The following is a 23,315-nucleotide window of genomic DNA, read 5'->3' on the forward strand; positions in this document are numbered from 1 at the left end:
TTGGAATAAAAAACAATCACAATGTGTAGGAACCTTGAGGGAGACTAATTATTGACTGGGACGAATGTCTCACTAGTTGTTTACCAGAGTCCACAGCGTTTCCTTAGCTGCTTTGGAGGATCATGTCAAATGACCTTAGCCACTGTTAACGTAACTTGAACAATGACTTTGCAATCTGGCCAAGCATGCCTTTAGCAGAATTCAGGTCATGTGGTGGTCCATGACATCTCCCCCTTTTTTATTAGTTTTTTGAAGAACAGTCATAGTTGAAGCAGGATTATCTTCATTTTGTTTCTTGTGCAGGTTGTGCTTTGGCAGACTATGCAAAAGGGAAAACAGAAAAAAAAGTAATAAGCAGAATTGTGATCATAAAAATGTAGTTTCTTTGGAACCAAGTAGCTCCATTGAAAGTTTGTAAACCTTTATTAATACTAGAAATTATGTCATCTTCAGTAGTATCTAAATAAAGAGTATGGGAACGATCAATATCCCTTTTTAAGGAAATTTTATCTAAAGTAGCATTATGCCATCTCCAAGCACCTAAAATATGTGCTTTTACCTGATTCCAATTATGTTCAGGTGAATTATATCTGAAAGGAGTAATACAATATGTAGCAATATTAAAATGACATGGCAATTCCATCTGAGTACGTATAGCATCCAAATCTTGTCCTAACCAGAAAATGGCACCTTTAAGATATCTACTTCATCCCTGAAAATAACATCTAGATGATGTTGAGTTTGTCACAGCTGTAAAGAATTTACCACCATGTTATTAACAACAGTATGCATTTCTATTTCTTGAACAAGAGCAACACCAGAGGTAGATTCCCATTATAGTCAGAATGATGCCAATAACTAACCTTAACATGTGTTTAGCTCTAATAACTGCTTGGATAACTGAATGAAGAATATGTAATGTGGGAGTTTGTGCACCTGGCTCTGTTAAATTAATAGGAAGCCAAATGGCAGTAGGCTGATAAACAAAATGGTTTGATTTTTGTTATCATTAGAGATGCAGTTGTTTAAAAAAACAACTTTTGTAGGAAACATGAGAGAGACCTGTATGGTTGTCCTTTTGAATGATTTTTTATGGGTTCAAGATCATTTTTATTTTCAGAGCCTTCAACAGTTGGTTAACAAAGTTGGTACAGTTTGAAGGCCAACCCCCCTCCCTCTTCAGGCATTTAACCAACAGAATCCTTAAAAAGATCAGAGACCAAATAGTATGTCTCAGTAAGTGTAGGATGAGGCCCTCTTTCCTCCTTTCCACATGCTTTTCAAAACAAGATTGCTTTATATCCAAAAGCGACTCAAACCCATAATATAGCAACCAGTCATCTCCAGTATCAGATTCCCTTTCTACCCAGAACAAGACGCAGACGTTAAGAGGGAAAGTTGACACTTGATAGGAAAATCCTGGCTATACCCCACAGGAACAGTGATGGTAAGGAGGCTGGCACCTGAGGGTGAGGTGGAGCTGGTGCCATAAGCAGGCCTGTGTAGAATCAGTTAAGGCAGCCCCAATTCCCTAGGAGGGGATCCTTTGAGACTCCCACTTCCTTGGAGTTAGATAAGGGGGCAATTGGTGATGATTTATCACTACCTGTCCCTCAAATTAAAACATGATAAACTCAGAAAGTTTTACCTTCAAAATCTACCACGCTTCATCCTGAGAAAAAAATCGATGCAGACACCTCTATGCCAGTACCCTCCCTCCAAAGGCCTAGGGCTCCCAACCCCTCTCCCTACAGCTGGGTGGCCCATCCAACACTGATTTGATATTCTTTTGACTCATGACTGTTTTTCAAAAATTAAAATAAAAGCTATCCAAGAGTTATCAGGATAACAAGGAGGAAGACAGTTGGTGAGGTCCACCTAGCCCCTGCTTTACCAGAACACCCTGGAATACCTACATTACATTCCAGAACTGACTTGGGGGTGGCTCAACAAAAGCTGCCTGAACTGCTTTCCCAATGGTGATTCCTATGTCAGCCAACATCATAGGGAGAACATACAGTGCAAAAACACAAGACTGAATAAGAACAGTGTGGTGTGAGTTCTTCAGGTTCTGTCAGGTCCCAGCATCAGTTTTTTTAAAGGTTTTTACTTATTTGGAAGCTAAAGTTATACAGAGAGGAAAAAGGTCTTCCATCTGCTGGTTCACTCCTCATTTGGCCACAAGGGCCAGAGCTAAGCTGATCTGAAGCCAGGAGCTTCTTCTAGGTCTCCCACGGGAGTGCAGGGGCCCAAGAGCTTGGGCCATCCTCTACTGCCTCCCCAGGCCATTAGCAGAGAGCTAGATCTGAAGAGGAACAGCCAAGACACGAACTGGTGCCCATATGGGATGATGCCAGCACTGCAGGCTGAGGCTTATCCTACTACTGTGCCACAGCATCATCTTTGGATAATGCTGATTTGGTTGGTCGTCCTCCATGCCATGCCATGGCTTGATGCAATAACCTGGAATTCAAAAATGTGTTGCAGCTGTTTCTGGAAAGACACAAGCAACTCCTCTTCCACAGGTTAGTAAGGGATGTGGACCTTTCCAAATTCCTTTTTCTGGTGTTTTCCAGTAGACAAGTGGAGAAGTACTTATAGATTCCTGACCATAACGTCTTTCTATAGGAGTCATATTCTGGTTATCACAATTTAAAAAAATGTAAAGTAGATAAAGCTAGTTTCAGACTGTGATGTGGGCTTTGATGTTGTGAAGTACCTTCAGGTTCCCCTTTTTGTTTGTTTAAATTGAAGCTTTAGTTTTAAGTGAGAGCATTCAATGACAGCTTTAACTTGGGGGTTATAAGGGATGTGTGTAATGTAGAGAATGCCCCAAATTTGGCAGAAATTGGCAAAGGCCATACTTGCATAAGCTGGGCCATTGTAGAATGTGGAATGCCAAGGACAGCAAAAACCTCTAAGCAATGATTTTTAACGTGATGAAAGGTTTCACCTGCTTGTGCAGATACCCAAAATGACTGAAGAAAAGGTATCAACTAACTTTAAATGAACAAATTTAAGTGAACAAACTTTAAATGCACATCCATTTGCCGTAACTGATTACTTTGAAGTCCTCTAGGATTGATGTCCTCATTTACTGGAGTAGGAGCTAAAATGTTGACATGAGAGACACATTCTTAGAATACTCTGGGCCTGAAATTTGAAATTGTTGTTTTAGCATAGAGGCAGGTTGATGCAATAACATATGGGAGGCCTTAGCCATTTCAAATGCTGACATAATCAGTTTATCAATGGTATAATTTGTTGCACGTAGAGGACCTAGCAAAGAAGTGTGAGATCTAATATGAGTAATTAAAAAGCATGAGGTCCTATTTATAATTACTTGCTGAATTTGAAAGAACAATGTAAATAATTCTTCATCTTGTAATTCTTTTAACTTAGCTTTTTTAGTTTTTGTATTAAATAGGTCATATATTGGAAGTCAGAGACTATAATGCAAGATTGTGATAGTAAGCATAGTACCTGTTGAATGGCTATTAATTTAGGCTCATTGTGCTGAAGAATAGGGAGTCTGAATAATTTTTTAAAGATAAGGGCCTTTTAGGCCAGCCTTCCCATTGGAGGATCTGTTAGTAAAGCAAGTCTGTGTACCTGGAACAGGTTGTGTCTGAGAGATTTTAGGAAAAAATAAAAGTAGTTTCCTGTAGAAACTTTAGAAGTTCATTATTCGGGGCTGGTGCTATGGCACAATGGGTTAACGCCCTGGCCTGAAGCACCAGCATCCCATATGGGCGCCGGTTCAAGACCTAGCTGCTTCACTTCCAGTCCAGCTCTCTTCTATGGCCTGGGAAAGCAGTAGAAGATGGCCCAATTCCTTGGGCCCCAGCACCTGCGTGGGAGACCTGGAAGAAGCCCCTGGCTCCTGGCTTTGGATTGGCGCAGCTCTGGACCACACGGCCAATTGGGGAGTGAACCATTGGATGGAAGACCTCTCTCTCTCTCTCTCTCTCTGTCTCTCTCTTTGCCTCTCCTCTCTCTGTATAACTCTGACTTTCAAATAAATCTTTTTTTTTTTTATTTGACAGGTAGAGATATAAATAGTTGAGAGAGAGAGATAGAGAGAAAGGTCTTCCTTCAATTGGTTCACTACTCAAATGGCTGCTACGGCCAGCGCTGCACTGATCTGAAGCCAGGAGCCAAGTGCTTCTTCCCAGTTTCCCATGCGGGTGCAGGTGCCCAAGCACTTGGGCCATCCTCCACTGCCCTCCTGGGCCATAGCAGAGAGCTGGACTGAAATAGGAGCAACCGGGACTAGACCCAGCGCCCATGTGGGATGCTGGCTTCGCAGGTGGAGAATTAACCAAGTGAGCCATGGTGCCGGCCTCATATGCTGATTTCATTTCCCTTGGATTAATTCCCAGAAGTGACAGTGCTGGGTCACGTGGTAGATCTATTTTCAGCTTTCTACGGCATTCCTACACTGTCTTCCACAATGGCTATACAGGTTTACATTCTAACAACAGTGGATTAGGGTAGCTTTTTCCACACATCCTCACCAACATTAATTATTTGTTGATTTCTGTATGAGAGCCGTTCTAACTAGGTTGAGATGAAACCTCCTTGTGGTCTTGATTTGGATTTCCATGATGGCTACTGATCTTGAGAGTTTTTTCATGTGTCTGTTGGCTCTTTGAATTTCCTGTATTGAAAAATGCCTGTTCAAGTCTTTTGGCCATTTCTTAACAGGAGTATTTATTTTGTCGTTGTCGAGTTTCTTGAGCTTTTTGTAGATTCTTTATCAGTTTCATAGTTTGCAAACATTTTCTCCCATTCTCTCTCTTTTTTTTATATTGCTTGAGTTTTTTTTTAACAACTTTTATTTAATAAATATAAATTATGAAAGTAAAAATATGGATTATAGTGGTTTTTCCCCTGTAACCTCCCTCCCACCCGCAACCATTCCATCTCCCGCTCCCTCTCCCATCTCCCATTCTTTATCAAGATTTATTTTCAATTATCTTTATATACAGAAGATCAACTTGGTATATACAAAGTAAAGATTTCAACAGACTGTACCCACACAGATACACAAAGTATAAAGTACTGTTTGAGTACTAGTTTTACCATTAATTCACATAGTACAACACATTGACAGAGATCTTACATGGGAAGCAAGTGTATAGTGACTCTCATTGTTGATTTAACAATTGACACTCTTATTTATGACGTCTGTAATCACCCGAGGCTCTTGTCATGAGTGTCAAGGCTATGGTAGCCTCTTGAGTTCACCAACTCCAACCTTATTTAGACAAAGCCATAATCAAAGTGGAAGTTCTCTCCTGCCTTCAGAGAAAGGTACCTCCTTCTTTGATGGCCTGTTCTTTCTGCTGGGATCTCACTCACATAGATCTTTCATTTAGGTCATTTATTTTTGACACATTGTCTTGACTTTTCATGCCTGAGAAACTCTCATGGGCTTTTCATGTGGATCTGAATGCCTTAAGGGCTGATTCTGAGGCCAGAGTGCTGTTTAGGACATCTGCCATTCTATGAGTCTGCTGTGTATCCTGCTTCCCATGTTGGATTGTTCTCTCCTTTTTAATTCTATCAGGTATTATTAACAGACACTAATCTTATTTATGTGATCCCTTTGATAGCTAATCCTATCATTATGGTCAACTGATCACTTTGACTAGTGAGATGGCATTGTTACGTGCCACCTTGATGGAATTGATTTGGAATCCCCTGGCACGTTTCTAGCTCTGCCATTAGGGGTAGTCTGAGAATGTGCCAAACTGTACATCTCCCTCTCTTATTTCCACTCTTATATTGAACAGGGATCACTTTTCAGTTAATTGTAAACACCTAAGAATAATTGTATGTTAATTAAAGTGTTCAACCAATGGTATTAAGTAGAACAAAAAATACTAAAAGGAATAATATAGTAAGTTGTTCCTTGACAGTCAGGACAAGGGCTGATCAAGTCATTGTTTCTCATAGTGTCCATTTCACTTCTACAGGTTTCCTTTTAGGTGCTTTATTAGTTTCTGTTTTTAAGGCTCTCAAATATGTTTTTTATTTGTTCTATTGAATTCTTCATTTCATTTTGATTTCTCTTCAATATCTCAATTTCCTCGTTTCATTTTGATTCCTCCTTAAGATTTTATTTTCACTTCAGAGATTTTCTGTCATGTCTTCCATGGATTTCAGTAATGTATGCATTTGTTTTTGATAACTTCTAAATGTTCTTATCATAAATTTTTCAAGTTCCATTTCTTGCATTTCTTCTATCTCATCATATTCATAATCTTGTACTGGAGTGTCATATTCTTTTGGGATAGTCAGGTTGTCATCCTTGTTCTTATTTCCTCTGTTTTTTTTTTTTTTTGTTGTTTGTTTGGCATTGTGGAGATATTCTTTTCTTTTTCTGCTGTGGCAGCTTTCTCATACTCTGACTGTAGTGGACTGTCTGCTTTAGGTGAATCTCTAGAGGTTTGTGCTGGGTGTGGCCTGAGAGCTCTGTTTAGTTCTTCAGGGTTAAGGGTGTGCCAAAGGTGACACACCCAGGTTTGGCATGGTAAATCAATCTCTCTCTCTCTCTCTCTCTCTCTCTCTCTTTTATTCTTAATGGAAGTAATTCCACTCAGCTGAGCTCTTCTCCTCAATGGCGATCAGTGCCTGAGTGGTAGCCCAGTGGGTATAATATTCATCTGCTCTGTCCCAAGGACCACACAAAGGATCTGTGCAGTCCTCAATGTAAGCTCAGATTCCCCTGCAGTGTCTCTCCCCAGGTTACCAAGGCCGCCCGAATTTGTGGCGTTTCCCACCAAAACTACTCACATCTCAGCCACATCGTGAGTTCTCTCACACACTCTGTTTTTTTTTTTTTTTTTTCACAGTCCCAATTCATAAGCTCCACACATTCACTAGGTCTTAGTCTCCTGTTATTACTCCCCACCAGAATCAGGGTTTCATTTTGGATGAGGGCAGGCTCAGCTGGAGTTTGTGCAACTGTTAAGTATGTTCAAAAGGGCGCTTGCTCTATTGTCTTGCATGCCTTTGTAAGGTGAGTGGAGAGAGAGAATCGTGTCTATGTCATCCCTTGTATTTTTTTCTCTCCTCTAGTTAGGTTGGTGTACTTTCCCCCATGGGGCTTCAAGCTTCATTCCCTCCAGGCTTTTCCTGCTGCTTTTCTGCCAGTGTCTCGGGCTGCTACGGTTTCATCTCACCTCTCTTTCCAGCGCTGGTGCGGAGGAGACTCTTGGAAGCTGGGGTCCCAAGCCTTGGGAGCCCATGCCCTCCACATAGATCCACAATGTCCCTCTAATTCCAGAAGAGTTGCCTCTGCAGTTTTTTCCCTAACTCTTCCCTGAGACTACACTATCTCCACTTTTATAAAACTATTTTTTCCTGGACTATCAGTGAGCTCCCTCCCTACTCTCCCTCTTGGAACCTCTCTCTCTCTCTCTTTCTCTTTTTATTTTTTCATTTTTTGTGTGAGTCTTCTTCTATTTCTTTCTTTAATGTTTATAATTTTCAATGTAGAGATCTTTCACCACCTTGGTGACATGCATGCCAAACTATTTAATTTTTTGTAGCTATTATGAATGGGATTGTATTTAGAAGTTCTTGCTCAGCAGTGGCATTTGTGTGTATAGAAAGGCTATTAATTTTATGTATTAATTTTATATCCTGCTTCTTTACCAAACTCTTTTATGAGCTCTAATAGTCTATCAGTGGATTCTTTTGGATCTCCTATACATTGAAGAATCATGTCATCTGCAAATAGGGATAGTTTGACTTCCTTCTTTCCCATTTTTATCCCATTGACTTTTTTTTTTTTTTTCCTAATGGCTCTGGCAGTGGTGACAGTAGGCATTCTTGTCCGATTTCATATCTTGGTGGGGATGCTTCTGGCTGTGCATTTGTCATAAATTGCCTTGATTGTATTGAGGAATGTTCCTTCTGTACCCAGTTTTCTTAAGGTTTTCATCATGAAATTATGTTGTGTCTTTTAAAATGCTTTCACTGCATCTATTGAAATACTCATAATTTTTATTCTTTATTTTGGTAATGTGATTTATCACATTTATTGATTTGTGAATGTTGAACCATCCCTGCATACCAGGGATAAATCCTATTTGTTCTGGGTGAATGATCTTTCTGATGTGCTGTTGGATTGGATTAGCTAGTATTTTGCTGAGGAGTTTTGTATCTGTGTTCATCAAGGATTGGTCTATAGTTATCTTTCTCTGTTGTATCTTTTTCTGGTTTAGGAATTAAGGTAATATTGACCTCATAGGAGGAGTTTGTTAAGGTTCCTTCTCTTTCAATTTTTTTGAACAGCTTGAGAAAAATTGGGATTAGTCCTTCTTTAAATGCCTGGTAGAATTCAGCAGTGAAGTCATTGGGTCCTGGGCTTTTCTTTGTTGAAAGGGTCATTGTGGGGCCAGTGCTGTGGCACAATAGGTTAATCCTCAGTGTGTGGTGCTGACATCCCATTATGAGTGCTGATTCTAGTACCAGCTGCTTCTCTTCTGATCCAACTCTCTGCTATGGCCTGGGAAAGTAGTAGAGGATGGCCCAGGAGCTTGGGCTCATGCGCCCACATTGGAGACACCAATGAGGCTCCTGTCTTTGGATTGGCCCAGCTCTGGCAGTTGTAGCCATTTCGGGGAAGACCTCTTTCTCTCTGTCTCTCCCTCTCAAATAAATAAATAAAATCTTTAAAAAAGGGTCTTTACTACTGTTTCAATCTCCATCTTTATTATTGGCCTGTTCTCTCTCTCTCTCTCTTTTTTTTTTTTTTTTGGTAAGTTGAGCTAATGTACTATCAACTTTATTTTTTCCCAAAAACCAGCTCTTTATTTCACTAAGTTTTTGTATTTTTTTGTTTCAATTGTGTTTATTTTTTCTCTAATTTTAGTTATTTCTCTTTTCCTACTAATTTGGGTTTGGTTTGTTGTTGTTTTTCTAAGTCTTTGAGATGCTTTGATTTCTCATTTATTTGATACCTTTCCAATTTCTTGTTGTAGATAACAATTGCTATAAATTTCCCTCATAATACTGCCTTTGCTGTATCTTATATATTTGGATAGGTTGTATTGTCATCTTCCTTCATTTCTAGAAATTTTTTTCCTCTTTTGATGTCTTCTGTGACTCACTGTTTTTTTTTTTATTTATTTTATTTATTTATTTATTTTTTGACAGGCAGAGTGGACAGTGAGAGAGAGAGACAGAGAGAAAGGTCTTCCTTTTTCCATTGTTTCACCCTCCAATGGCTGCTGCGGCCGGTGCGCTGTGCTGATCCGAAGCCAGGAGCCAGGTGCTTTTCCTGGTCTCCCATGAGGGTGCAGGGCCCAAGCACTTGGGCCATCCTCCACTGCACTCCCTGGCCACAACAGGGAGCTGGACTGGAAGAGGAGCGACTGGGACAGAATCCGGTGTGCTGGCGCCGCAGGCGGAGGATTAGCCTAGTGAGCCGCGGCGCTGGCTGACTCACTGTTTATTCTGGAGCATATTCTTCAGTTTCTTTGTGTTTGCATATTTTCTAGACATTCTTGAATTAATTTTCAACTTCATCCCATTGTGTTCAGAAAAGATGCATGGTATGATTTCAATTTTTTTTTTTGAAATTGCAATCTTTATTGCCTAGTGTATGATCTGTCCTAGACAATGTTCCATGCACTGATGAAAAAAATTTTAAGGAACTACTGAAACAAATTTCCATGGGGAGCAAGCACCATTTTCTCAGCTAAATAGCACTATTATATCTATAACTTAAAGGCTCTTATGACTTGCAAGCAGAAAAGTATCTCAAAACTAAGTCAGAATATTATCTTTATTTTCTGTTTAGCTCATATATACTCACATATTTATATATTCTTCACAGAGAGTGAAAGCAAGGTATGTGCCGCCTAGTGGATTTTTTTTTGGTAGTTTCCCATTGTACCTGAACATTTACTGAGTTTCTATTTGCAGAATAATTCCTAAGGGTTTGAGGTCTCCATTGATATATGCAGAGTAAGATGAAATTGCTCTTCTTGGATATCTGTGCACACATTATGAATTACCAGTGATATTTTAACTGTTTAAAGATGATCTTTGGGGCCGGTGCCATGGCTCAATAGGCTAATCCTCTGCCTTGCAGCGCTGGCACATCGGGTTCTAGTCCCAGTCGGGGCGCCGGATTCTGTCACGGTTGCCCCTCTTCCAGGCCAGCTCTCTGCTGTGGCCAGGGAGTGCAGTGGAGGATGGCCCAAGTGCTTGGGCCCTGCACTCCATGGGAGACCAGGAAAAGCACCTGGCTCCTGGCTTCGGATCAGCGTGGTGTGCCAGCCATGGTGGCCATTGGAGGGTGAACCAATGGCAAAGGAAGACCTTCCTCTCTGTCTCACTGTCCACTCTGCCTGTCAAAAAAAAAAAATAAATAAAAAAAGATGATCTTTGCTACTCCTACTTGATTTTGTTTTTATCACATGCATACATATTGTTGCTAAAATAGCAAGTAATGAGCTTTCAAGAGTGTATAAATCTAAGTGGTTTAATTAAATTTCTTGCAAGTCATATAAGGAACACTCCCACCTATTATATGTTTTTTTTTATTTCATCTTTGGCTTTGTTGTCAGTTTTCATTAAAATTGACCAAAGGATTGACCCATTTTTATGTTACAAATAGATATTCTAAATATTCCCTAATAAGTGTAAATATTCTTGATACAGTGCCAAGCCTAAAGCTGAGGCTTAAATTGTAATGCCTTCCATTTAGCTTGAACAGGTGGACAGTCAAAAAGAAAATGAGAGGGATCTCAAAGAAGAAATGCATAATGTAGCAAAAGGCAATTGAAGAAGGATAGCCAACAGAGGACCATGCCACCAGGGAAGCAAATCAAATAGCTCACTCTGGATTTTCAATTCATCACAGATCTATGTTCTCTCTGACCTACAGAGACAAGGTAGGTATATTTTTCTTCTACTCTAAACTGGAAAGCAGGCTCCAAGTTGGAGCAAAGTTCTGTGTGTAGCAGGGCTGTATCCCAAGATTGGCTGTAGATAAACAGATTGCTTTTAAGACTTACCTTTGGAGCTAGTCATCTCCAACCGACCTGTATTCAATGACATCTTTGACTACTTTTACAGGTTGAGCAATTTACTTAGCATTTTACATTATAGGTATAATTCCAGAACAAATGCCATACGATTTTTGTGTGAGGGTTCCTTAAGATATGTAGTGCAGTAGAAACAGCATCTTCTAGGGACGCATTCTATATCAGTGCTGGTTATTATTATTAGGAGTGATTTGTTGTCATTCTGACTAGTAGAATCTTTTTGTTTTTTGAATTTTTTAAAAAATAATTATTTTAGAGAGTGAAACAGAAGAGGAGAGGGAGGAGAGAGAAAGACAGTTTATTGGTTTACTTCCCCAAATATCCATGGCACTTTGGGTGCTGAAGCTGAGAGGCAGGAAATTAATCCATGTCTCCCACATGGATAGTACAGACCTATCCATCATCTGATGTCTTCCAGGGTATGCAGTAGCAGGAATTAGAAGCAGAGCTGGGACTTAAGACTTGGTATTCCAATGTGAGTCATGGGCATCCCAACTGGCATCTTAATCACTAGGCTACTAGACCAAATATCCACTCTTTTTTTTCTTTTTAAAAACGTTCTTATTGATGCATTATTAGCATTCCAGATAGTTCACCATTTAAAGTGAAAATTTGATGTTATTTAGCATGTTCAAAAATAAGTGCAGCCATTACCAAAGTCAATTAAAGAATATTTTCATCATCTCAAAAAGAAACCCTGTACCCTTTAACTATTTAACAAATAATCTTTCTACTCCTATAGATTCACTTATTATGGAAATTTCAAATGAATGGAATCACAGAATATGGCTTTTGAGACTGAGTTCTTTCATTTAGCATGTTCTAAAGATGCATACCTGCTTCAGAAATTCATTACTTTTACAGCTGATTAATATTCTGTTGTAAGCATATATCACATTTTGTTATCCATTCATCAACTGATGGATACTTGGGTTGTTTTAGCCTTTTGAGTATTATTAAAAATATTGCTATAAACAGTTTTTGCGTATATACATTTTCATATCACTAGTTGAGGAGTGAAACAGCTGAGTCATATTTTAACTCTGTGAGGAACTGCTAGACTATTTTCCAAAGTATGTTAATCATTTCTGAGTCCCAACAATGTTCAAGAGTCCTGATTTTTCTACATTGATTAAATCTTCTGTTTGTTTACGAGTGAAATGGTACTTAGTATCACTTGACTTCAAGGAAGTGCAAATTGAAATGCAATACCTATTAAAAAAAGACAAAAAGTAACAAGTGCTGGCAAGGTTGTGAAGAAAAGGGAATTGTAATATATTATTGGTGGGAATGTATAGTAGAACAGCCTTCATGGGAATAATATGGAGGTTCTTCAAATAATTAAAATAGAACTACTGTATGATCCCACAATACCACTGCTGTGTATACACCCAAAAGCAACAAAATCTGTCTGTCAAAGAGATACCTATACACCCATGATTGTTGCAACACTACTCATGTCCATCAACAGATGAATGGATAAAGAAAATGTGGTATATATGCATAACAGAATTTTATTCAGACATAAAAAAAGAATGACATTCTGTCATATGCAGCAGTATAAATGGATCTGGAGCTTATTAGGTTGAATGAAATAAACTAGGCATAAAGAGAAAAATACTACACATTATCACTCATACCTAGAAGCTAAAAAAGTTGATCTCATTGAAGAGGAGTTTAATAGTGGTCACTAGAGGCTACGAAAGGGTCAAGGAAGAGGGAATTAGAAAATGATTCGATAATAGATATCAATATGCACTTAGATAGGAATAAGTTCAGATGTTCATTACACAGTACAATGGCTATATATACCATATATGTAAAAAAGCTAGATCAAAGGATTTTGGATATTTTTTCACAACAAAGAAATGTTAAATGTTTGAGGGTATAGAAAATTCTTACTCTGATTTAAATATTAGATACTGTATATATGTATTGAAGCATCATGTAGTACCACATAAATATGTGTAATTTTTATGTGTCAATTTAAAAATAAAAATCATTCTACTTTAAAAAAGTGAATTGAATACAATTTAAGTCTACCAAAACTTCACAAGGACTTAGATTGGCAGAAGTTAGAGTTGGGTCTTATAAGATTTTAAGGCATTCACAAAAAGATAGTGAGCTAAAATTATAGATCTTTGATTTTGGAAATTTTGACATCTACAGTATTTTTATCATAAAATTTTATACCATGAACTTATAATTTGTTATGCACGCTATTATACTTTTGAGAGTAAAAATGAATCTATCGATAATCATACTGAAATAGCAAGAGTAAGCTGAACTATTTTCCATACCTCACTATAGGCTCACTCATTTGGAGTTATTTTACTTGTTTCTTCCAGCAGAGGTGATGGATTTTTCTTGACCTCTGTTATAAGCAGGATACATGAATATGCATACATGCTGGATTAAGCTAAATATTGGGTCTCCCTCAGAATGAGCCAAAATAACTGATGCGCACAGGAAAAAAAATCCTAGCTTTTTCAGTGGTTTGTGTGGTTTTTACAATTAAGCTGAAGTGTATTGCATCATGGAATTTACATTTTCTTTAGTGGCTATGCTTTTAAGCACTTAAGTTTACTGCATTTCATCTCTTACTACATTTACCTCCCAACCCCAAGAATGACTATTACAGTGTTAGACACGTACATGCAGTCCCCCAAAAATGTATACTCAAAAATAATTCACATTTGAGTGCTTAGATTTATAAGAACAATACAAAGGGATCATTCTTCATATTTAGGGAACAAGATTTTTAAAATAAACTCTTGTGTATCTTCTCTTCTCCTGTCTCTCTTTGTTTCCCCTCTCATACCCTTTACATCATAGTTCCTGAAAAACAAACAAAAAGCTTACCTCCACATCCTTATAGTATGGTCTGTAGTAAAAAATGTTATTAACTGGAGTTCAAGTTTTGATGGCCAACGTCCATTTGACGTTATGAAGCTGTGTTTTGGCAGAGTACCACTGAGAACTTGAACAGACAGAGAGACAGCTCTTCTTTCCCCCTGGGAGTGAAGTACTGAATACCATATTTCTGCCCTAATTCACTCTCTGGAGGAGCTACCTTTGCCAGCAGCAGGAGAAGACTTATAGTCATTAAAAACAACCGTGAGAAAAAGTCAGAGAGGGAGGAAAATGATGCTGTCCCCTTTGAATACACAGGAGGGTTTCCACAAGAACACTTGCATTAGGTGAAAGCTTGACCCTCAAGTAGTTGCCTAGGTCAACAGGACCTGAGGCCATCCCTTGTGTAAGGTTCGGTCAGGTAAGTTAAAGCCGCCTTCAGGGCACTCTCAATTTAGACACCAATTTCCTCAAGACTAAGAAAAGAAAGCAGTGCTGCATGAGTCCAACTTTATCTGTTGCTTTTTTTCCTTTTTTCCTTTGTTCCTGTGAGATTGGTGTATTTAAGAGAGAGTAACTTCAAATGACTGGGCACTTTATACAAGGATGTTGCCTCCTGGTCTGACCGTGGACTAACTCTTCAGCAATTCCAATGCATTCTTTGGTTCCGGGATGGCTACATACAATTTTTCAAAACACATTTTTACTTACAACCCCGATAAATTCTAGGTTTTCTCCTTACCATGAATTTTAGAAATATTTTCTCTGTGCCACATTAGGTCCAGGGGAAAGTGTTGTCTGTTATTACAATTTCATTTTCCAATTCTCAACTGGTTTCATGTCCAGTTCTTTCCCTCCATTTAACCCTGAAACTGCTCTGTGGTACTTTGGTTTGATCGGACTCCTAGCTTGAAAAATCCAGAATATGTTCTTTTTTTCTCCCAAGACACAATGTATGCTATGTTCATTAACTGTCACAGTAGGACATTTTAGGAACTACTGTTATATATATATATATATATATATATATATATATATATATATATATAATGTTCTCAAAATGAAGAAAAAAGAAAATAAAGTACTCTGTAGTTATACTACCACTGTCAAGGTTAACCAGAATTTTGCTTTGAATACAATTTGGTGATCTTAATATATTCACTGAATCTCTTTGGTATATTTGAATTTCATGATTTTAAGAAAATTTATACCTTTTGGGCTTATATGACACTGATGTTTGTTGATTATCCTTATAGTTCTGTGGTTATTTTTCTTAGTCACAGATGGTTTCTCTTTTCCAGTGCATTTCAGCATTTCACAATTTTGTGCTTGGAGTACTGTGTTTCTCACAGTAACATACTGTAGTATTCAGGCAAAAATTGATTGTGGCAAAACTGAGGATTAGAGTTGTCCACAAAAATTTCCTAAGGTCTCACATTGTAGAGGAACATATACATTTCAGTAACTTTAAGTACTTTTTTTCTAGTATTGAAACTAATCACTATTCATGCCCAGATGAATAGTAGCTTTCTCTTAAGCCTATGTTATATAAAGATTAAATAACTTTTAAAGATTATAAAGATATATACCAGTGCAAAACATTAATATAGGACAGGTATATGAATATTGAAATCAAAGAAGGATCTATTTCCTCTGAAATGGCAGTTGGAGTCACTGCTCTTAGGAAGTTGTGATTTCTTCCTCTCTTGTAAAGCATGTGAAGTTGAATTTGTAATAGTAAAGGATGTGTGTGATCAGTTGCTGTTACTCTACTAGGAGATTTCTGTCCAAGCCAACAATGTTGTGTACCACCATTTCGTAGATGCATATGGAATACTAATATTTGTATTAATTTAATTTTGCACTTTTGATGGTATCTGGTAGATACTACAACCACAAGAACATACAGAAAACAATTGTGGTTAACTACCTCTTATTATGCATATTTACTAAATTCATTCATTAATTATTTAAATTGACTATATGGTTGGATGTAAGGCAAATATTAGAGGTTGCAGGGCAAACTAAGTTTAAAAAATTTCTGTTATTGGAGGTTATAATTTTATATACAATGGTAAATGTATTTATGCTTTTTTAAAAAACAAAATTTATTAAGCATTGACTATATATTAAGTACTTTGCAGAACTCTGAAAATATAAAAAAAGGTCTGATTTCGTAGGGCTTCAAATTTATGATTAGTACAAGAAGGGAAATGAAAAGACACATAAAATGATTATTACAATGCTATGGATATGTGCAATAGAGCCACATAATGAGTCATATGGTATTAGAAAAGAAACACAGTGTTGTTACAATAAATTAATCTTTATCAAGGAGGAGTAAGAAAATCCTGACCTAATAGATCTTTTACTTAAATGACTTAATTGTTGATTCCATTAATTTATTATGCCTGGAATGGTCACTTCTGTAAAAAAACTATTATATGAAGTTTTTTGTTTAAGGATGACTTTATGATAATCAGTAGCACGTTGACTGGGACTTGGATACAGTCATTATTTTAGTTCCGGGAGATAGTTACATAAGTGAGCTACAAGATCATAAACCAAAAGATGAAAACATAAATCATGAGCTATAACTTATGATTTCTCAGCTGAGCATGTTGTATGATAGGGAAATGGAGAAAACAAGACTGGGTGGCTAAATTGAACACTATGGAATAGTTTCAAGCTAGATAGAATTTGTACTTTATCAACTATCTATCCATCCAGCTCAATGACTTGTTACTCATTTGCATTGCAGTTACTGTGCTATGTTCTGAAGACACATTTTTAAAAAGATAGAAGAACAAAACGTAGTTAATACTCTCATCATGGAGGAGAAAACATAAGCAAAATAAGAAATACAACATAATCTCATAACTGACATAACATAAAGAAGAGAATCTGGAATCTGTCTCTAGGAGTCAAAAAGTCTGCACTAGTGTGAATAGGTCTGTCCCAAATTCAGGTGTTGCCAATGTGATGGTATTAGGAAGTGAGGCCCTTAAGCGGTGAATAGGCCATGAGGGTTTCTTCCTCTAGGATCAGATTAGGAGCCCTTGTAAAGGGTTTGATGAAAGGAGTCCTTCTGCATTTTGATATATGAGGACACAGTGTTCCTGCCCTACAGAGGACTCAGCATTCAGAGCGCATCATTGAAGCAGAGATCAGGCCCTCATCAGTTGGTGAATTTATTGTGACCTTCCTAGTCTCCAGGATGAGGAAAGAGGAGTAGTGATTCTGGCTGATGCAAATAAACAAGAATGTTTGAGTTTTTCCCTCTAGCTTGGTAGGCTCTTGAAGGGATTCTTATGGAGGATCATTATGCTTTAACTTGTGTTTTATAGATTTGACTCTAGACAATATGTGAAAGATAGCTTGCAGTGACAAAGCTAAGATCAAGCCTGGCTGCAGAACCAGTTCAAAGGGTATTGTACCAAAATGTGGTAGCAGAATTGGAGATGTAAGAGATATAAGGAACAGGAATTAAAGTCAAGAAGCAGTAAAATGAATGTAGCTTCTGTCTTTCTTAGGTTACTGAGTAAATAGAGTCACCATTAGGTCATCTAACTGGTGATTTTGCTAGATTGGATCAGGTACTCCTAAGCTGTAGAGTTATAGAAAACTTCTTTTCAACAAGAATGTTTGGTGTAAATTGATAGATACTGGGGATTTTCTTGGACAAAGGGACAAGATCTAGAACAATGTTTCCCAAATGAAGCATAAGAAACTACAGACAGTGGGGCAGATGGCATGAAGTTAGGACAATGAAATAAATGGCCAGTGTTAGTTATTATATCTTCTTTATCTATCATAAGCTCAAGATTAACCAGAAAAGCAAGAGTGAGATGAGATTCAGCCACATATTTTGAAAACTCAGTTTTTCCTATAGAAATAGACAAGCAATCAGTCTTTATGCATTTTACATATATGGATTTTCCAAAGTATTTGTTGATAGTTAAAGTACACAAATTTTTACTATTCCATTTTGTAAAAAATGCTGACAATTTGCAAATGGAAAATAATGTTTCAATGAGACTTTTCATGCAAATTCTAAAGAGGAGAGATTCTAGAAAATACCCTAAATTACTTTATTTCATTGAGAAATTTCAAAAATAAGAAAAATATGTAACATTATACACAAAAGTAATTCATGCTAATGTATATGAAGAAAAAATTTTATGAATCATTATTGTCTCATGCTAAAAAAGTTAATGTGGGTAAATGGTTTGACTTGCTATGTATTTAAATTGCAAGAAGAATGAAAGATTGATTTTTTTATTTGAAATGTGGACATGTATTTTTGGAGAGTGCATACTTTCTTGATTTTTTCCAGGTTTTATTAAAACATGAAGCAACAACCATCATCAGTCTATTTAGAAGAAACTTGTTGCAATGAACATCTGTTGGTTTTGCTAGTGAGCATTCATACAACCTTGCTTAGCAAAAATTTCCTTTGAAAATGACTGTTCCTCCTACTCTAAGCATTAAGATTAAAAGATAGAGTTCATATCCAGCTCTAGGAATGCATCCCAATTGGAATGATGCAACCAGTGCTGATGAAAATGAACAGTTTAAGTTTGGCTATACAACACAGAAGAGGTAGATGAAGTTTATTAGAATGAAGGTGCTCTTCTTTCTCTTAATGATGCTGAAGGAAACAGCTCTAACTCTTCTTTTGGGTAGTGGTGTAGTAGGAAGAAATGAGGACTTGGATTGGCGCATCCATTTTGCTTTGATGGTATGGAGAGCTGAGAGGTTCTTGGCCACCTTCACATAAAACCTGTGGCAAGAAGACAAATACTTTAGTTGAGAAGTTATCTTTCTATTCATATTTAGGAGTGTCATGGGGCAACAGTATGGTTTGATCTTTAATAACTTGAGGAACTTAACCTACTAATACTAACATATCTCTGTTATTGCTGATGATTCCAGATGCTGAATAGGAAAGGAGAATTATTAGAGAAGTCATTTTAATATTATAATAAAGGTAAACAATAGGGTTGCTTTTATATGAAATGTAATACAGTTAAGTTATGATCAGTTTAAGAACGGAGTGAAAGGCAGCATGTGTATTTGAGTACATAATCAGCCAAAGAGCATTGAAAGCTGGTGTAATCTTTTTTAGAAAATTTCCAAAGATTAAATACCTTACTTTACAATTTTCCAGTAGAAGCAATATTTATAATTAAATACCAAATGATGCGTCATCTATACAATTTTTATGCTCTGTTATATTAATGTCCACAAATAATAGAAAACATGTCATATTTGTATTTCTGGGTCTGGTTGCAGCCATTTGTTGTGAATGTCAAAATTTATTTATTTTTATTTTTATTTTTTTAACTTTTATTTAATGAATATAAATTTCCAAAGTACGGCTTATGGATTACAATGGCTTCCCCCCCATACCGTCCCTCCCACCCACAACCCTCCCCTTTCCCACTCCCTCTCCCCTTCCATTCACATCAAGATTCATTTTCGATTATCTTAATATACAGAAGATCAGCTTAGTATACATTAAGTAAGGATTTCAACAGTTTGCTCCCACACAGAAACATAAAGTGAAAAATAATAGATGATTTTTTTTAAATGATGATGAAATCAGATCAGACCTATTGTCATGTTTAATCCCAGTGAGAGTCAAGTTGGGAGTTGATAATTTCTTTTTTTTTTTTTTTTTTTTTTTTACAGAGGATCAGTAATATGCCATTATGTATATATATCATATTTTCTTTATCCATTCATCAGTTGATGGACTTCCAGGTTGATTCTATATCTTTACTATTGTGAATTGAGCTGCTAGAAACATTGGACTGTAGGTATCTCTTTCATATGCTGATCTCATTTCCTTTGAGTATATTCCCAGGAGTGAGATAGCTGGGTCATATGGTAGATCTAATATTTTTTTCTGAAGAATATCTATACTGTTTTCCACAATGGTTGTACCAATTTGCATTCACACAAACAGAATTTTAGGTTACCCTTTCTTACCCACATCTTTGCTAGTGTTTCTTATTTGTTGATTTTTGGTAATAGCTATTCTAACTGGGATGAAGTGATACCTCATTGTGGTTTTTATCTGCATTTCTCTGATGGCTAGTGATCCTCAGCATTTTTTCGTGTGTCTGTTGGCCATTTGTATTTCATCTTTCGAAAAATGCTTGTTCATATCCAATTAATAAGATACAGGAACTGAAGCAATAAAAGTGAAAGTCATGACTTTTTATGAGGCTTCCCTTTTGCTTGAAAGAATAAAGTGAAGGACTACTCATCTAGAACTTATCACAGAATGGAGAAAAGGTCAAGTGTAGATCGTCTTACCATTTTAAATAGAGTATTGCATGTGTTTGGCTCTGGCAGTGTTTATTTAAATGACCATAGCATTTGCCCCATGTTAAAAAAGGTACCACAACTCATTTCTGGAATATCACAGACTTCTGTTTATTTAGATATTGGGTATTCATGTTGAGGCAGCTCTGCAAGTTAATGTTTGGCTATTAGGAATAGAGCTTGAAGAATCAAACTGTTGATAATATATTTCACGCCAGGCATCAGAGGTACAAAGTAAATGCCAAACACATACAAATAAGAATTATACCCAGATTGTCACCCTAGACAGTAATTCCCATTTTATCAGAGTCAACTTCTCCTTTTCATAATAATCTATTTTTAATAGTCTTAAATTGAAGTAATAGATAATTATGCATGCAGTGAAAACATGGTGGTGGGTTAAAGGTACAACAGGTTAAACTACCACTTTAGACACCCATATACCATATCGAAATTCCTTGGTTCAAGTCCATCTCAGCCTCCGATCCAGCCTCTTGCTAATGTACACATTGAAAGGTAGATTATGTCTCAAATAAATACTCAAGTCCCTACCACCCATATGAGAGACTTGGGTGGAGTTCTCGGCTCCAGGATTCAGCCTGGCCCAATCCAGGCTGATGTAGGTATTTTGATGGGTGAACCATCAGTTGGAAGATCTCTCTCTCCCAGTCTCTTTTTCTGTTGCTCTGCCTTTCAGAAACAAACAAATAAATAAATCTAATGGTAATTTCCACAATAAATTTTATATCTACTTGCAAATCTATCATCGATCTACTTGATCTTTAAAAAGCCCATGAAAATTTGTATTATCAAAAGAATATGCATGGATTTCAAAATTTTTTGAAAAGCTTACTTTTAGTACCATTTTCTTTAACTTTTTGAAGTATCCTCAAATATTCCTCTATTTAAAGGCTCAGGCTCACTTACACTAAATAATATAGAATAGTTAGATGCTGATGTGGTTTGAATATATAGCCAAATTTCATTTATTATAAACTCTCTTGAGTACAACAGTATTGAGAAGGCGGAAACTTTAAAACATGTTTAGGACATGAGGGCTCTGACCTCATTAATACCATTATTTCAAGTGTGGGTTAAGGGCCGGTGCCGTGGCTCACTTGGTTCATCCTCTGCCTGCAGCGCTTGCATCCCATATGGGCGCCGAGTTCTAGTCCCAGTTGCTCCTCTTCCAGTCCACCTCTCTGCTGTGGCCCAGGAGGGCAGTGGAGGATGGCCCAAGTGCTTGGGCTCCTGCACCCACATGGGAGACCAGGAGGGAGCACCTGGCTCCTGGCTTCGGATCAGTGTAGCTCCGGCCATGGTGGCCATTTGAGGGGTGAACCAACGGAAGGAAGACCTTTCTCTCTGTTTCTCTCTCTCACTGTCTAACTCTGTCTGTCAAATAAATAAATAAAAAAAAATTCAAGTGTTGGTTAAACTATCGTGAAAATAGGTTTCTGATAAAAGGATGAATTCAGCTCTATTCCTTACTTTCTTTGTTTTTGCTCTCTTGCCCTTGACCATTTGCCATAGGATAACATAGCAAGAAGGTTCTCACCAGATGTAGGCCCATTGATCTTTGACCTCCCCACTTCCAGAACTGTTAGAAATAAGTCTCTTCTTTTTTTAATAAGTCATTAAGTCTCAGACATTCTACTGTAGCAGCACAAAATGAACTAAGACATATACTACAGCTGTACATAGAATCTTGAATGCAGAGGCTACAAATAGAGAAAGGGGCCATTGTTGTGGCATAGTGGGTTAAGTGGGCAATGATTTGAGTCCTGACTGCTTTACTTCCAATTCAGCTTTCTGCTAATGTGCCTGGGAAATAGTAGAGGATGGTCCAAGTGCTCGGGCCCCTACATTCATGTGGGAGACACAGATGAAGCTCCTGGCTTCGGCCTGGCCACTGTGGCCTCTGTTTCTCTTCTTTCTGTAACTTACCTTTCAAATAAATCATATAAATCCTAAAAAAATATAATGATGTGATTTATTCATAACTCAAATGTTAGGTCAGTGTTGTCATTGGTGATGTGATCTTCAAAACAGTGAATAATTCTTAAATCATTTCAAATCAAATAAAGTCTAATTTCTTCTGGATTTGCATTCTTGGAAATTTTAGTTTATTCAATTTTAGAGTGTGAAAGTTGCAAAAATATTTTATGTGTTTATATAAAAGGAGTTAGGTCCTAGATACAGGCATTTATAAAATTATCATAACCTGTTTCATTATTTGTGATCTGTAGCAGCTGTTGGAAAATTTTTTGTTGAATGAACACATTCTACCTTCCCACTGCTAGTAGTACAACTTAATAATTTTGGCAAGCCCCAAACATCCCTACTGATTCTATTACTACCCATGGATAATTGTAATGACCTCCTTTATGATCAGTGTTTCAGATGTTCATCATTACCCAGAACATAAATCACAATGTAGTTAAAACTGTGTAACTGTGTTATGCACAAGGACAAATGGGAGTTCAGAATAGGAATTGATCTTGGATAATTTAAAAATGCATAATTTGTACTCAAACAATTCTCTTTTAAGATTGCTTGTATATACATGCATGTTTTTTTCTGAAAGAAGATTTTTATCTCTATTCTGAATTAAACAAATGAGAAATGGAAGGTATTTGGGATCATACTTAGTATCTCAAAAATTTTATTTTAAAACTGTAGTGTCTCTTTTTCTAATATTTGATGTAGAGTCTGGTGCATGCTTATGTTCAACATGCAATTCCAGAAATGGCTTTTATTTTGGAATTGTGTTGTGCAGATAGCCATTACTGCCTGTGTGGTATGCCAGTCTGATCAATAGCCTGATGAGGCATGTGTGGCCTGCACTGCCCAGCCCCACCATTTTCAACCTAATTAGCAGCTGCTCAAAGATGGGAAACAGGTGCAGATCCAGGGCCAGACCATGGAAGTCTGCCTGTAATTAACAAGGAAAAAAGGGTCAGATATTGGGAAGAATATCAAATCGGCCCACTGGGGTTAGCATGCTGGCCTCAAAGGCATAGTCACCTGAGATCTTAAGCATGCTAATGTAAATTATGC

At 37.2% G+C, this 23,315-nt stretch overlaps 1 long non-coding RNA gene across 1 annotated transcript in view; it reads left to right on the forward strand.

Annotated features, from left to right (window-relative positions):
* The window catches only part of LOC103349776 (uncharacterized), a 231,861-nt gene that overhangs the window by 22,324 nt on the left and 186,222 nt on the right, over positions 1 to 23,315 (forward strand). Inside the window, exon 3 of the long non-coding RNA XR_011389007.2 lies at positions 10,730 to 10,916. This is a non-coding gene — a long non-coding RNA (uncharacterized LOC103349776). The remainder of the gene's footprint in view (positions 1 to 10,729; positions 10,917 to 23,315) is intronic.

The sequence above is a fragment of the Oryctolagus cuniculus genome, chromosome 5 (genome assembly GCF_051225735.1).
Source record: "Oryctolagus cuniculus isolate XC-2025 breed Fujian yellow rabbit chromosome 5, ASM5122573v1, whole genome shotgun sequence".
Lineage (NCBI taxonomy): Eukaryota > Metazoa > Chordata > Mammalia > Lagomorpha > Leporidae > Oryctolagus > Oryctolagus cuniculus.